The sequence below is a fragment of the Lynx canadensis genome, chromosome E2 (genome assembly GCF_007474595.2).
Source record: "Lynx canadensis isolate LIC74 chromosome E2, mLynCan4.pri.v2, whole genome shotgun sequence".
Lineage (NCBI taxonomy): Eukaryota > Metazoa > Chordata > Mammalia > Carnivora > Felidae > Lynx > Lynx canadensis.
This window is the reverse complement of record NC_044317.1, coordinates 45831955-45846323: the sequence shown is the minus strand read 5'-3', so window position 1 is coordinate 45846323 and position 14369 is coordinate 45831955. Positions and strand designations below refer to the sequence as shown.

Genomic DNA, 14369 nt, shown 5'->3' with positions numbered 1-14369 from the left:
TTTTGGGACAGAGAGAGACAGAGCATGAACGGGGGAGGGGCAGAGAGAGAGGGAGACACAGAATCGGAAACAGGCTCCAGGCTCTGAGCCATCAGCCCAGAGCCTGACGCGGGGCTCGAACTCACGGACCGCGAGATCGTGACCTGGCTGAAGTCGGACGCTTAACCGACTGCGCCACCCAGGCGCCCCTAAAGTTTTCCTATTTAATAAAGTATAATGCATAATCATGTAGTCAGCTAGTTGCATGATGTAGAAATTCTCAAAAAATGTGAAGTTCTAAATTATTTCCCTATAGAGTTAAAAGAAGATAGGATTTTCCTCCTATATTGAATCTAAGAATTTCTGTGTTAAAAAAAAAATGCTTTTCAAAAAAGTTTGACATTTCTACAAGCATTGAGTTCATCTTTTGTCAGAATATATTGTAAGTATTTTTCTTTGTTTTGACAAATAAATTTTGGCTGTGTCACAATCCATTTTATTGTAGATATCTTAGATTTAATCCATCCCTGACATTTATATACTTGGTTGGACAAAATTTCAAAGGTCTTCATCAATTCTAGAAATCAACACGTTTACATTCCTTAGGATAATATTCTCATTCATTGTTATCATCCATCAGTTACTCAATATTTTTTCTTGTTCCTAAGCATACCCTGATGAAGGAGGAGCCATAATCAAATAAACGTTATCCAAATTCAACAGATCACATTCTACCACAAAATAGATATATCTGTCTCTCAATAATTTCTCAGAAAGATGCAGAATATAAAAGCTTCCAACCAATTGTACAATTCTCAAGAACATGAGATACCATCACATACTAAGAATGAGACCACCTTCCAATTTCCATCTCATCTGCCTAGAATATTCAGGTCTGTGGAGGATTTGAAAGTCTACCTGTGGTAATTAAATGGGATCAACATCTCTAATTCATCAAACCAGAGACCTATAAAGGAAATTCAATTATGTCCTTCATGGGACTTCACTCTCCTACTGCTCCATCATAGCCTTTGATTAAAGACTAAGCGCAAGAAGTGGATTGAGTAAATTGGATAATAAATACAAAAACACTGGATAGCAAACATTTATCAGGAGGAAACTGAGCTATTTGCTATCACTCTTTTTGATTTTAGGGCAAACCGTAGAGCAAATAACCGAATGAAGCCCTCTTAAGTAGGAAGGTTTAGGTTAATTAATGAATAAAGCCACATAGACTAACACTGTAATATTGAAAGGAGACAGGAATCATCAACTTACACAGGTCATGGTTTTAGAAATGTAAGACCTCATCAGCGCTCCTCAGTGTTCCTCCATTGGAAAAAAATGCAAACTCCAGAGAATTCAGAGCTGAGAGAAGAAAAAAGGTTTTACTGTTCCCAATACGACTTAATTTAATAAGGGCTTTTTGTTCCTCCATTCTTCTTCCAAAATTAGCCTCCAGTACTAACACAGAATTTAGGGAAAATAGAAGACGGATCTAAGATCTCTCTCAAGTCCCAAACACCAGACTACACAAAAGTAGTTGTAGAATAAGTCACTTCTGGCATTGAAGCCAGATCCAAACACAGGAGCAGGAGATCTGGACAAGGTCCCATGTTGAGAAGGCTGATCTAGGCCTGAGATTGGGCTGCTCAGTCTTTCCATGAGTGGATCTACCTCTTTCACTCCCACCTTCCAAGCTTGAGAAAAGGCTCATCATCCAAATTAGAGGCTCTTTTACGGCCTCAGGGTCAGTTGAAGTTGGTCCACATATGGGCAATGAACACAACATAGAAAGAATTATGTAGGCCTAGGATCTGTGTTTTGAGTCCAGCCAAGCTGACTAGTTAAATACCAAATATACAGGCAACAGACTATAAAGCAACCATTAAATGCTAAATAGGAGGGGCGCCTGAGTGGCTCCGTAGGTTGAGCATCCGACTTCAGCTCAGGTCATCTCATGGTTTGTGGGTTCGAATCCCACGTCGGGCGCTGTGCTGACAGCTCAGAGCCTGGAGCCTGCCTTGGATTCTGTGTCTCCCTCTCTCTCTCTGCCCTTCCCCCACTCACTTGCTCTCTCTGTCTTTCTCAAAAATAAATAAACATTAAATGCTAAATAGGAAAACATATTTAAGGGCATTTCCAAATATTATTAATAGAAAAATAAGTTTAAAAAATAGAACAACATGATTAGATCATTTAAAAAGAGACAGACATTGGGAGACAGGCATAGGATATCAACAGATTGAAAGGTTTGGTAATTTTTCAATTTTGTTATATTATACAATCCTATGTTACCATGACTATTTTTAAACAGATGTAATCTTGGTTTTCTTTTGGTTTTAAATATACTTCATAATTGGGGTGCCTGGATGGCTCAGTCAGTTAAGCCTGATTACTGATTTAGGCTCAGGTCATGATCTCAGGGTTTGTGAGTTCAAGCCTTGCCTCAGGCTCTGCACTCCAAGCTTGGGATTTCTCTCTGCCCCTCCCCCCACCCTCTGACTTTCTCTCTCTCAATACACATTTAAAAAAAATAATTAAAAAATAAATATACTTCATAATTATTTTAACAGTGGCCATATGTTAATTTAAAAATGTATACATACACAAATGTATGTGTTAAAAGAAGCTATTCTCCAAAAAGTAGAGACTTCATTTATTTTTAAAACACTCTCTTCTTGAGCTTGGAAAAAAACTCTTGAGTCTTCTTGACCCTAAGGAGGCTTTATTTTGACATTTAGCAACGATGTCTTTCATACAACTGCTGAATTATCATAGCCTATCACTCTCATTTTGCATCTAAACATCAGTTGAGGAAAAAAAATTAGAAGCCAAAGTTTACAGAAAAAATCCCACTTATCTTCAGAGAGATTCCATGGGCTCAGTATAACCTATTCCAACGTTACAGTAATGGCCCAAATCCAACCAATGTCACTTTCCCATGAATTCCCAAGGTATGTCACCTGACTGTCTTTTGTGGTATTTACTGTACACTGATTTACATTTGTTTCTATTCATAGTTTATGTCCTTGCTGGATTATTGGCATTTAAAAGTAACAGCTAAGTACGTTTAGTCATTTAATCAAGCCAAATGCTAATATTACAGGGTCAGACAATATTGTAGGCCCTTAAAATGTCTGATTTCTTATGTGAAAGTCCACTATTAATTTATCCTAAGGAAATAAAAATAAAAGTACACAAATTATATGCAGAAGAACGTTTTTCAGAGAAATTTTTTATAACAGAAAACTGAAAACGTGTAACAGTAGGCAACATATTAAAAGAGTTATGTTGTTGGAGCATCTATGTGGCTCAGTCGGTTATGTGGCCAACTTGGTTTTGGCTCAGATCAGGATCTCACAGGTTCATGAGATTAAGCCCTGTGTTGGGCTCTGTGCTGACAGCGCGAAGACTACTTGGGATTCCATCTCTCCCTCTCTCTCTGCCCCTTCCCACCCACGCTTTCTCTCTCTCAGAAATAAACATTAAAAAAATTATGTTGTAATACATTCTGGCATACTATGTGGTTATCAATAATTATGAGATTGGTTCACACAAGTGAAGAAAAGACACTTGTGATGAATTACTGAGTGAGGCAGAGAGCTTTTAAAAATAATCAATATTTGGGAGGTAGTCTCTTGCTGTAATAAATATAGACACTGTCAGACTTTTAGGACATGAATTTCAGATTTAAACTCTGATATTTACTAACATGCCAGTCCGTTGAAGTCTCATTGACAAATTGGGAAAAAATATCATACAGCATATAAAATAGTCTGAAGATTAAGTAATCTATATAAAATATGTAATAAAATAATTGCTTAAAGTTAGTTATTACTAATTGAAGTGGAGAAACTTCCAAGTTCCTTAATTTACTGTTTTAAAAGAAACACAATTCTGCTAATTCCATTTTTCCTTACAATAAAATTTAAGTTCCTTTGGTCTGCATTCTTACAATGCTAACTAAAAAATGTCAAAGCCTGGCTTTAAGCATGTAATTCTCAATACACAATATAAACAAAAAATATTCTCAAACACATTAGGAGAAAATATGCCTCTGCCCCAGGCAGTTTCAGAAAAACCATTTCAGTATCCTGAAGGAGTTGAGAGAATCTGATCAGGTGCAAATTAAAAATTTCATGAGTCTAAATACTGTTTTTTGGAACAATGTGGAGATTTATCTGATTATTCATAACTTTACTATCTATCCCATGTTTCTGTTAATATAAATCCATCATTGGAAATACTGTTCATACAACAGATATTTGGAATAATCCAGACATCAGATTTTTTTTAAGTTTATTTATTTTGAGTTTATTTTTGTGTGTGATGTAAGAAAGTGGTCCAGGTTCATTTTTCCACATGTTGCTGTCCAGTTTTCCCACCACCACTTGCTAAAGAGACTATCTTTGTTCCTTTGGATATTCTTTCCTGCTTTGTCAAAGATTAGCTGTCCATACGTTTGTGGGTCCACTTCTGGGTTCTCTATTCTGTTCCATTGATCTTAGTGTCTATTTTTGTGCCACTGTTTATTTATTTTGAGAGACAGAGAGACAGAAAACGGAGAGAGAGAATCCAAAGCAGGCTCCACACTATCAGCATGGAGCCCGATGCAGGGCTTGAACCCATGAACTGTGAGATTATGACCTGAGCCAAAGTCAAGAGTTGGTTGCTTAACCGACTGAGCCACCCAGGTGCCCCCCAGATCTTTTCTATGCTCTGTGAAATGATATTTAATCTCATTTTAAAAAATTGATTTTAAAATGCTGTTAGCTAATAACCCCATATTCTGGTAATTGATTTAAACTGACAAATCTATACTCCTAGGAGATGAAAAAAATCAGAAAGGTTTTTCAAGTAAGAAGGGAACCAAGGGCCTTCTCTTTACATGCACAGAGGCATAATGAAATCTATGGATTCCTTTTATAAATTGAGAGTTGGAAATTCTTTGTCACCTTACATGATCAAATCAAGATAAAAACTGGAAAAAATATATATATAATTGGTGATTAATGGTGGGGGGGCAGGGAGGGAGAAGGACATGATGACAACACACCATGGGTAATTTTATTTTTCTTGTTCATTAATTTAAAATTTTTTTTAACGTTTATTCATTTTTGTGAAGCAGGGGAGAGGCAGAGAGAGAGGGAGACACAGAATACAAAGCAGGCTCCAGGCTCCGAGCTGTCAGCACAGAACCCAATGCGGGACTTGAACCCACAAATTGTGAGATCATGACCTCAACCGAAACCGGACGCTTAACCGACTGAGCCATTCAGGCACCTGGCTTGTTCATTAATTCTTTAGGTTACTGGATTCTCCTGCAACAGTCAGATATAATTCCTACCTGGAAATACAGCATCAATATTATCCAACATATCTCTTAAAGTAAAATTATAGGGAGAATCTTTCCACTTATAAAGTAAACTATGAACTCTAACTCTGAATTGGAAAAACAACGTTATTGAAATAAATTTCACCTACCATTTCTGGGACAATCCTTGAGTAATATCATCAGTATAATTCAAAAGTTTCACTATCAAGATTTTTCTGTGGATGAACATAATTCAGGTAAGTGGAATTAGCAGAGTGAATGAATGTGTAAAAAGCAGATAGAAAAGAGTTTTATACACAGTAGATTCTCAATAAATGTAGATACAGATGTCTCCTTCACACATATATAATTAAAATGCCATTTTGGATACAAACCTTGCAAAATGTCTTATATAACTCTCTAGTGTTAAATGAGATTCATACATAATTTAAAAATGCTTTTGAGTAATACTTTTCATAGCTATGAATATTGCTTCATATTACCTTATATATTTTTCCTTCTTATGAAGAATCTTTATAAGTATAATTTCATTAGCTGTACGTTATTTTATCTCATGTATGTATATAGTATGTAGTGGGATTTACTCAACCATTTCTGTAATCTTGAACATTTTATACAAGATTGTACCCATTATTACCATTTTGTTTCCAAACCAATATTTCTGAATTATTTTGGTTATATTTACCTTTGATAATCAGTAAATACACATTTCTGAATACCATTTCAAGTGATCTGTGGGCCCCTGGAAAGCTCATAAGAGCAATCAAAGAATTGAAGATCAAGAACCTCTGTTTTTAACCAGTTGAGCCTCTGGATAATTTTCTTACCTTGCAAATAACCATCAATTACATTCATATTGTCGTTACTATTGGACCCTGAAGAGGAATCACCCAGAATCACAACAGTTAATATGTATTGAACACTCCTATGTTCCAAGCTCTGTTGCCATGAGCTTTACATTTTTATCTTTGTTATATCCCTATGATGTATGTACTGTTATAACGTACATCTGAGCACCGTGGAACACAGAGGCTGTGTGGACACACCAAGCTCATAGAGCTAGGAAGTGGCAGGGCCAGGATTCAAACCAAATATTGGATATTCAGGGCCCATCCTCCTCAATATCACACCATGTTGCCCCTCACAATCCACACAATGGTATACCTGAAAACACTCAGGCTGCCAGACCACAAGTTAACACCTGACTAGTACTACTAATTATAACTTAGAGATCACCTGAACACATTCCTTCCACCGTTGGCACAGATCTCTATCCTCAAATCCCCAATTATAATCCCCCTTCCAAAAGCTTCACAAAGCCGATGCCTTTGTCATTTGCTGATTAGTAGGCCTCCGCAGAAAATCAAAGATATCTGGTGTGTGATTCCCCATAAACCCTGCTGCCTTGCTTAATCACCAACTAAAATAAAGACCAACTGTATAATTCAAATGACATTCAATTAATATGTGATTATTACCTGGAGAAGACAGAGAAAATAAGAGCCACTGTTGAGGGAGGATTTACCTCGATGACTTCCAACATGGACTGGGGACGAGAGGCGTAAAGTTGTCTCCACCTAGCCCACTTCAGACAAAGAAAATCAAATGTTCCACACCCAAATACAAATTTTGTGGGGCACCTGGGTGGCTCAGTCGGGTAAGCATCCAACTTTGGCTCAGGTCATGATCTCATGATTTGTGAGTTCGAGCCCCCACATTGGGCTCTGTGCTGACAGTGCAGAGCCTGCTTGGGATTCTCTAATTCCCTTTCTCTCTCTCTGTCCCTCCCCCAAACCAGTCAAAAATAAATAAATATTAAAAAATTTTTTGTGTGTGAACAAGGAAACTCACCTGAAGTTTGATTTTTTTTTTTTTTGGCATCAACAATATTTAACGTGCATTACAATGCAACATCTCTTTCCTACTCCTTGTGTTGCTTCTTTTGGAGAATGGCAAGAATGGAGAAGTGAATCACAACCTCACATAAAGACCCAGAAACAGAAGGGGTGCTGAAACCTGTATTTGATTTCACCGTGGGTGCCTGGGGTCAGACCTGTGGCAATGCTGCCGTCATGGACTTGTAGCTGTTCCCACAGGCACCAAGGGCAGGGCTTCCACCAGAGTGTGTGACTCTGATGGCCCCATAATGTCTTTACAAGAGCCTGGCCTAAGGGGCACCTTGAGGCTCTAAAACTTACTACCCCAAGTTGAGGTGTGTGCTTTCTTGCTGGAAACCTTCATTTTATGCTAGTGCAAAATGTGACCTCTCTTAGGGTCATTTCTTTGTTGCAGCTGCACAGTGGCTGTGCAATGAGAGGGTAGAGGAGCCAGTACATAACCACTGGGCACAGAGACACGCACAGAGGCCACAATGCATGCTCACATAAAGGCCATTCTTCCTAGTCAAAGGCACACAATCACACACTCCTTCGGGGTCACAATGGCATAGGCCGTCACCGGAGTCCCACCCGGGCCTGTTACACGCATAGACACGCACACCGCACGCTCGCTCCCACCCTCGGTGACCCTGTCTCACAATCCCCTCTTTTGCTTCTCAGGCACATGCAAATGTGACACATTGTGTCTACCCACTAGGCCCTCTGACCTAGCGCAGCTCTAAACTTTCGACCTCTAATCTCACTGCAGGTTTAGGTCTGGCATCGACTATGGGTACAGGACATCCCGCAGTGGTTTCTTCCTTTGACACCACCATCGCACCTTGTGGCCCCATAATCCCCAGGGCACCACCCATTCCCAGCCCCCACCCCACCCCCCGTTAATTCGGCCTCAGTGACCTCTGGGAAATGTGGCCTTCAAGAGAATTCTTGGCTGTGGGCGCCTCATGTTCAAAGGACTTTACTGCATTTTGGACCCGCCCCTAAACAAGCCAAGCCGCGTCTGCAAAGAGCTGCTGGCGCTTCCTGCTGAGGCTGCAACAGTAAATCGGCTGGTCTTTCCAGAAAGCCAAAGGGGACTGTGGAGTCTGAAGCCGTGTAGGCATGTCTGGGGCCTCTGGCAGCTGTCCAGTGCTATCCTAATGACCAGGGGTGTGTGGGAGGAACCCGGAGTGTGGCGGCCATCCTCCAGGTGAGAGCCTCGCCACCTCAAGGTACTTACTGTATTTCAGTCTCTGGTGCTGCCCCTATTCCTGGACTAGGTGCCCTACAGATAAGGATTTTTCTCAGATAGCCTTGGATGGATTTATTGACTAGGAAAGCTCATTATGTAATGTGCCAGAAATTGGGGTTTCCCTATGCCTCTTGGGTACAGGTTTTTGACAGATTTCAAACCTCAAATCCAAGCCATTCCTTTATGTGCCAAGGAGTGTGACTGTGCAATATAAAAACATACTTTTCAAAAACATTGTCAGGGTTTAACTGTCAGGGTTTAAAGCGTGAAGGGCAGTGATCTTAAAGTTTACTTTCCTCAACACAAGGAACTGAATTCTATTATTATTCCTATTTTGTAGAAGTTGGTTAAATAACCTGCCCTATATCATACATTTCTAGTATGCTATGGAATCCATATTTGAAACCATGGCTGAAAGACCACAGCCTGACTCTTAATTCTTACTATGCATATAGAGCTTCTCAAATGTCCGTTGGCAAACAGCAATAGCACTACAAGTTAGGTGCTGTTTTTACCTCATTTCAGTGACAAGAAAACCAAGGCTCACTAAGGTTCAGTTAAATATCTGGAATCCTCCAAATACTAAGTGAGCACAGCTGGGAACAAAATAGTATCTTCCTAATTTCAGATACAATGTTGAGGGCAGTCAATACAAAACAATGACCCAACAACAAATACATGTTAGGCAGTTTATAGGGCCTCTTTTTTTTTAAAATTTCAAAAGGCTTGGGCTCCCAGGTGGCGCAATCAGTTAAGCTTCCGACATTGGCTCAGGTCATGATCTCATGGTTTGTGTGTTGGGATCCCTGCATCCGGCCCTGAGATGATAGCTCTGAGCCTGTAGCCTGCTTCAGATTCTGTGTCCCTCTCTCTCTGCCCCTCCCCCACTTGTACTCTGTCTCTATCTCTCAAAAATAAATAAACGTTTAAAAATTTTTTTCAAAAGGCTCTTGGAGTGTGGGTATCTGTATCTCAAATTTGAAGATGAGAAAATTGATAGATAACTATCAAGATCAAATCAGTGTTTAAGGATAGATACAGAATGGAACCCAGGTGTTTCTAAATTCAATGCACAGGTCACAGTCAGGTCTCATCCTTTCTCCTCATTCAGGAGAACTCAAATCTCTGCCATTATCAAGGCAAACTTTTAATTCACCCTTTTGTTTATATAAATGCCTAAGAATAAGGCTTCCCACCCCAGCTCCAACCTTAAACACTATCTCCACACATCTTCTTTCACTGGAACAGAGCCCCCATGAAGGCAGAGACTTTGTCTATTCCACCATTATGTTCTCATCAACTAGGATAGAGCCTTCTGTGTTTTGGGTGTTCGTTAATTAGATTCAAAGGAATTAACATTCCTGTGATTTCCCCTTCACCTCTTAACTATCCTCTTTCTTGCCCCCTGGCCTTCCAAGTCTCTGTATCTGGAATCCGCTCTGAGTGATCTCTCTCCATTTACCCACAGCTTGAGAAGTTCACCTGGATAATAATGAACAGATAACACATCAAAATTTGTGACATTCAGCTAAAAAAAAGGGGGGGGGGCTTAAAGGGAGTGGCTAAAATTCAAAATACTGAAAATAAGTGACAAGGATGTGGAGTCACTGGAACTGTTACACATTAATAGGAGACTATGAAATAGGTTTAAAAATTGGAAAACAGCTTGGCAATTCATTCTAAAGTCAAGTACATGGGGCACCTGGGTGGCTTAGTTGGTTAAGCTTCCGACTCGGCCCAGGTCTGTACTGCAGGTGCAGAGCTTGCTTAGGATCCTCTCTCTCCCTCTCTCTCTGCCCCTGCCTGGTTCGTGCATACACATGCGCTCTCTCCCTCCAAAATAAAATAAACTTAAAAAAATAAAATAAAGTCAAACACATAACTATCATACTACCTAGCAACTTCATATCTAAGAGTTTACCTAAGAGGAATAAAAACTTGGACCCACCCAAAAACTTTCACAGCAATGGTCTTAACAGCTTTCATTATAATAACACAAAACTGAAACAACCAAAATGTCAACAGGAGAAAGGATGGATACATTATGATATATCCATATAATGGAATACTATTCAACCATATTTTGGATTGAACCGATACATGCAACAACATGGATGAATCTTAAAATAATTATGCTGAATGGAAGAAATAAGACAAAGTACATATTGTTCAATTCTATTTACATACAAATCTAGAAAGTGCAACCTAATTTATTAACAGACAGTAGATCAGTCATTGCCTGGAAGCAGAGTGGGAGGGGCCAGGGAGGGCTGGGAGGGAAGCATTGCAAAGACTTTTGGGGACAGTGAATTTGTTCATTTTTCTGATTATATTCATTATCTATATATGAATATATACACATTTCAAAATTAATCCATTTGTACCTCTGTGTGGTGATGGATGTTAACCAGACTCATTGTAGTAATCATTTCACAATGTAAACAAATATCAAATCATTATACTGTATACCTGAAACTAATACACAGATGCTCCTTGACTTATGATGGGGTTACATCCTGATAAGCCCACTGTAAGCTGAAAATCTCATAAATCAAAAATGTATTTAATACACCTAACCTACTGAACATCACAGTTAGCCTACTAACTCAGAATACTTACATTAGCCTACAGTTGGGCAAAATCATCCAACACAAAGCCTACATTATAATAAAGTGTTGAATATCTCATGTAATTTACTTAATACTATATTGAAAGTGAAAAACAAAATGGTTGTGTGGGTATTGATTTCACACAATCATAAAGTTGAAAAATTCAGTTGGGAACCATGTATAATGTTATATGTCAATTATATCTCAATTAAATAATTGAATCCAACTGTATGCTTTAAATATGTGCCATGTACTACATGTCAATAGAGATGTTGTTAAAGACATGGTATTATAGTCTTGAATTAACATAGATACAATACATATGACAACTATAATATAGAAGATAGGGGCTATAAATGGACCTACGCATTGCAAAGTTCTTACACTTTATGTGAAGTGGTTCAATATTAACTCTAAGTAGACTGTGAATAGTTTAGAATATATATTTTAATACAGACAGTGACCACTAAAAATATGCACAAAGCATAGTGAAAAACAAGTTAAAATGGAATTTTAAATAAGTATTTAATGCAAGAGAAGACAAAGTTGAGACACAAGGGAACAAAAGTCAGATGGAAACAAACAAAATAAAATGGATTACTGTGTCAGTAATTACATTAAATGTAAATGGACTAAACACTACATTTGAAAAAAAAAAAAGACATTGTCACAAGGGATAGAAAAACAATAGTTTGAGAAAACTAAGGGATGTCTTCAGTCCTCAAGTTCTTTATGTTAAATCCTATCACATAGTTTTCTTGTTTTGACAAATATTTTGAATGACTGCATAGCATTCTAACTTAAGAATTATAATTAATCATCTTGAGATGATACACATCTTGAGGTGTATGCATTAGGTTGGACAACATTTCTAGGGTCTTTACACAGTTCTTGATCTCTGTTAACTTACTAATTATGATTTTATTCTCTTTTATGGCCATCAACAATCCCTCACTTAACACTCTTCTGGTTTCTGAGTTAGAGGATACTAAGATTGATCCAGAATTATATCAGTCACTTAGTTTCAGCCTATCTAGTAAGCAGTAGTCATGATATTTATCATTTAGAAATTTCTTACTAAAACCCATGATCTACAGGTGCCTGGGTGGCTCAGTCAGTTGAGTATCAGGCTTATCATCCACTGACAGCGTGGAACCTACTGGGATTCTCTTTCCTTCTCTCTCTGCCCCTTCCCTCCTCATTCTCTCTCACAAAATAAAATAAAAACTAATAGTAAAACCCATGATCCATATATTTGCAAGTTCTAAATCACATGTCTATTCAATTTTAAAAGCCTCACAAAGTATTAATCTCAATCTACACTAAGACAGATACCATTTATTACCAGGCTTTGTCACATGTACCTAGAAAACTCATGTCTGTGAGAATGTCAGAATCTTCAGAAGTTTGGCCATATGGGATCCTCATCTCTAATTCATCAACTATAATCCTGACTTGCAAAGCTCAAATCATTTCTTTACAGGACTTTACTTTTTCATTCTCCCTTCACTGCTCTTAAAATAAGTTAGGCACAGAGGAGATAATGAATACTCTGGTCAGTATATACATAAACACTGGTTGGAGGAGACTGGGCCACATATGGAGAACATGAGGTTATCTGGAACCATTGTTCATAATTGACTGGGGTTCTTTTAGGTAGGAAGCTTCTAGGACAACTAATGAAAACATTTATATCACATTATTTCAACAAGAAGAAAACACCAACTTACATATGTCATAGCTTGATGTCTGCAAAAACTGATCCGTTCTCCTACGGGTTTCCCTACTGGAGAAAAACAGAGAATCCAGACCTGGGAAAGGAAAAAGAGATTGTGAGAGCAAGCATGCTTTAGTGTTACTATGTAACAACTTAAATGTTTTGCTTCTCCATTCCATTTTATTTAATATCTCCTTCAGCACAAACACACACAACTGCAAAAGATTAGAAGGGTTTTAGATAAATTGAAACTCTTCCCCTAATCCCCAGGAAATCCAGATATTTCAGCAGATAGCTTTCTGGTCAGTGCTCCATTTTGGGAAAGCTGTTCTGCACCTGAGACTGTGCTGCTCACTCCTGCCCTGAACACATGCTTCCCCCTTCATTCACGGCTTTCAGGACTGAAAAGGACCTACATCATCCAAACCACACCTTACTTCCTGGCTTTGGGATCAGGTGAGGGTGAACAGGTTGAAAAAGTATACAGGTTAGAAAAGACATTAAATTGGGTCAGGCAGGGTACAACAATCCAGAAAAACTGCTGAAATATATCACATACCAAATGTGAAGTAAGGGAAAAATAATGAAGATACGGAAAATATTCCAGAAATACTGTCAGTAGAAAAATCACATTATGAAACCATATTTACACTACATTATTTGTAAGATACATGCACACTTCAATATTGAAAGACTGACAGATCATCAGATTTCAGTAGACAGAGAAAGTCCAGAAAGCAAAACACCCATACATTAACAGTGCTTGTCTTTTTCTCTTGATCTTTTTTTTTTCTTGAAAAGTAATAATTGCCTACATACAAGAGACAGGTTTCTTTGCTGTTTCAATGACATATATGTTTGAAGATTTCTTTTGATGTACACATTTCATAGTACTGATGAATAGAAGAAAGGTGAAGCTCACATGGTTAATCTTAGCCAAAGTGTATGTGTGTGTATATATATGTGTGTATACGTGTGTATGTGTCTGTGTTCCAAAATACTGTTATATTATCTGAATCATAAAATCTCAAAATTTCACCAGGGATCAAATAACTAGATACTTAGAAAACAAAGCTGACAGAAAATACCTAAGGTAACCTCAAGAAGGTCGTGCCTCAGTAACCACTTTTTTGAGATATTATACTGTTGCATTAGACTTTAACCTAAAACTTACATATTTTTTGACAGATAACTGACATACGACATTATATTAGTTTCAGGCATATAGCAGGATTCAAAATTTGTTTATATATTACAAAATGATCACCTCAGTTAAGTCTAGTTAATATCCATCACCATACAGTTATTTTTTTTCTTGTGATGAGAACTTTGAAGATCTGCTTTCTTGGCAATTTTCAAATATACAATATAGTATTATTATTACAATACAGTATTAACTATAGTCACCACACTGTACATTACATCCCCATGATTCATTTATAACTGGAAATGTGTACCTTTTTCCCACCTTCACATATTTTACCCACCCTCCAACCCCCACCTCTGGCAACTACAATCTTTTCTCTGTATCGGAGTTCAGGTTTTTTTGAGGGGTGGGGGATTAGATTCCTCATATAAATGAGATCATACAGTATTG

General features: G+C 38.0%; 1 long non-coding RNA gene across 1 annotated transcript; it reads right to left on the bottom strand.

The window, feature by feature from the left end:
• Positions 1–1161: 1161 nt before the first annotated feature.
• Positions 1162–12861, bottom strand: LOC116737810. Its single transcript, XR_004343006.1, has 3 exons — positions 12786–12861; positions 5467–5532; positions 1162–1347 (listed from the first exon to the last, which is right to left on the bottom strand). It is a non-coding gene; the product is annotated as an uncharacterized LOC116737810 (long non-coding RNA).
• Positions 12862–14369: the final 1508 nt, after the last annotated feature.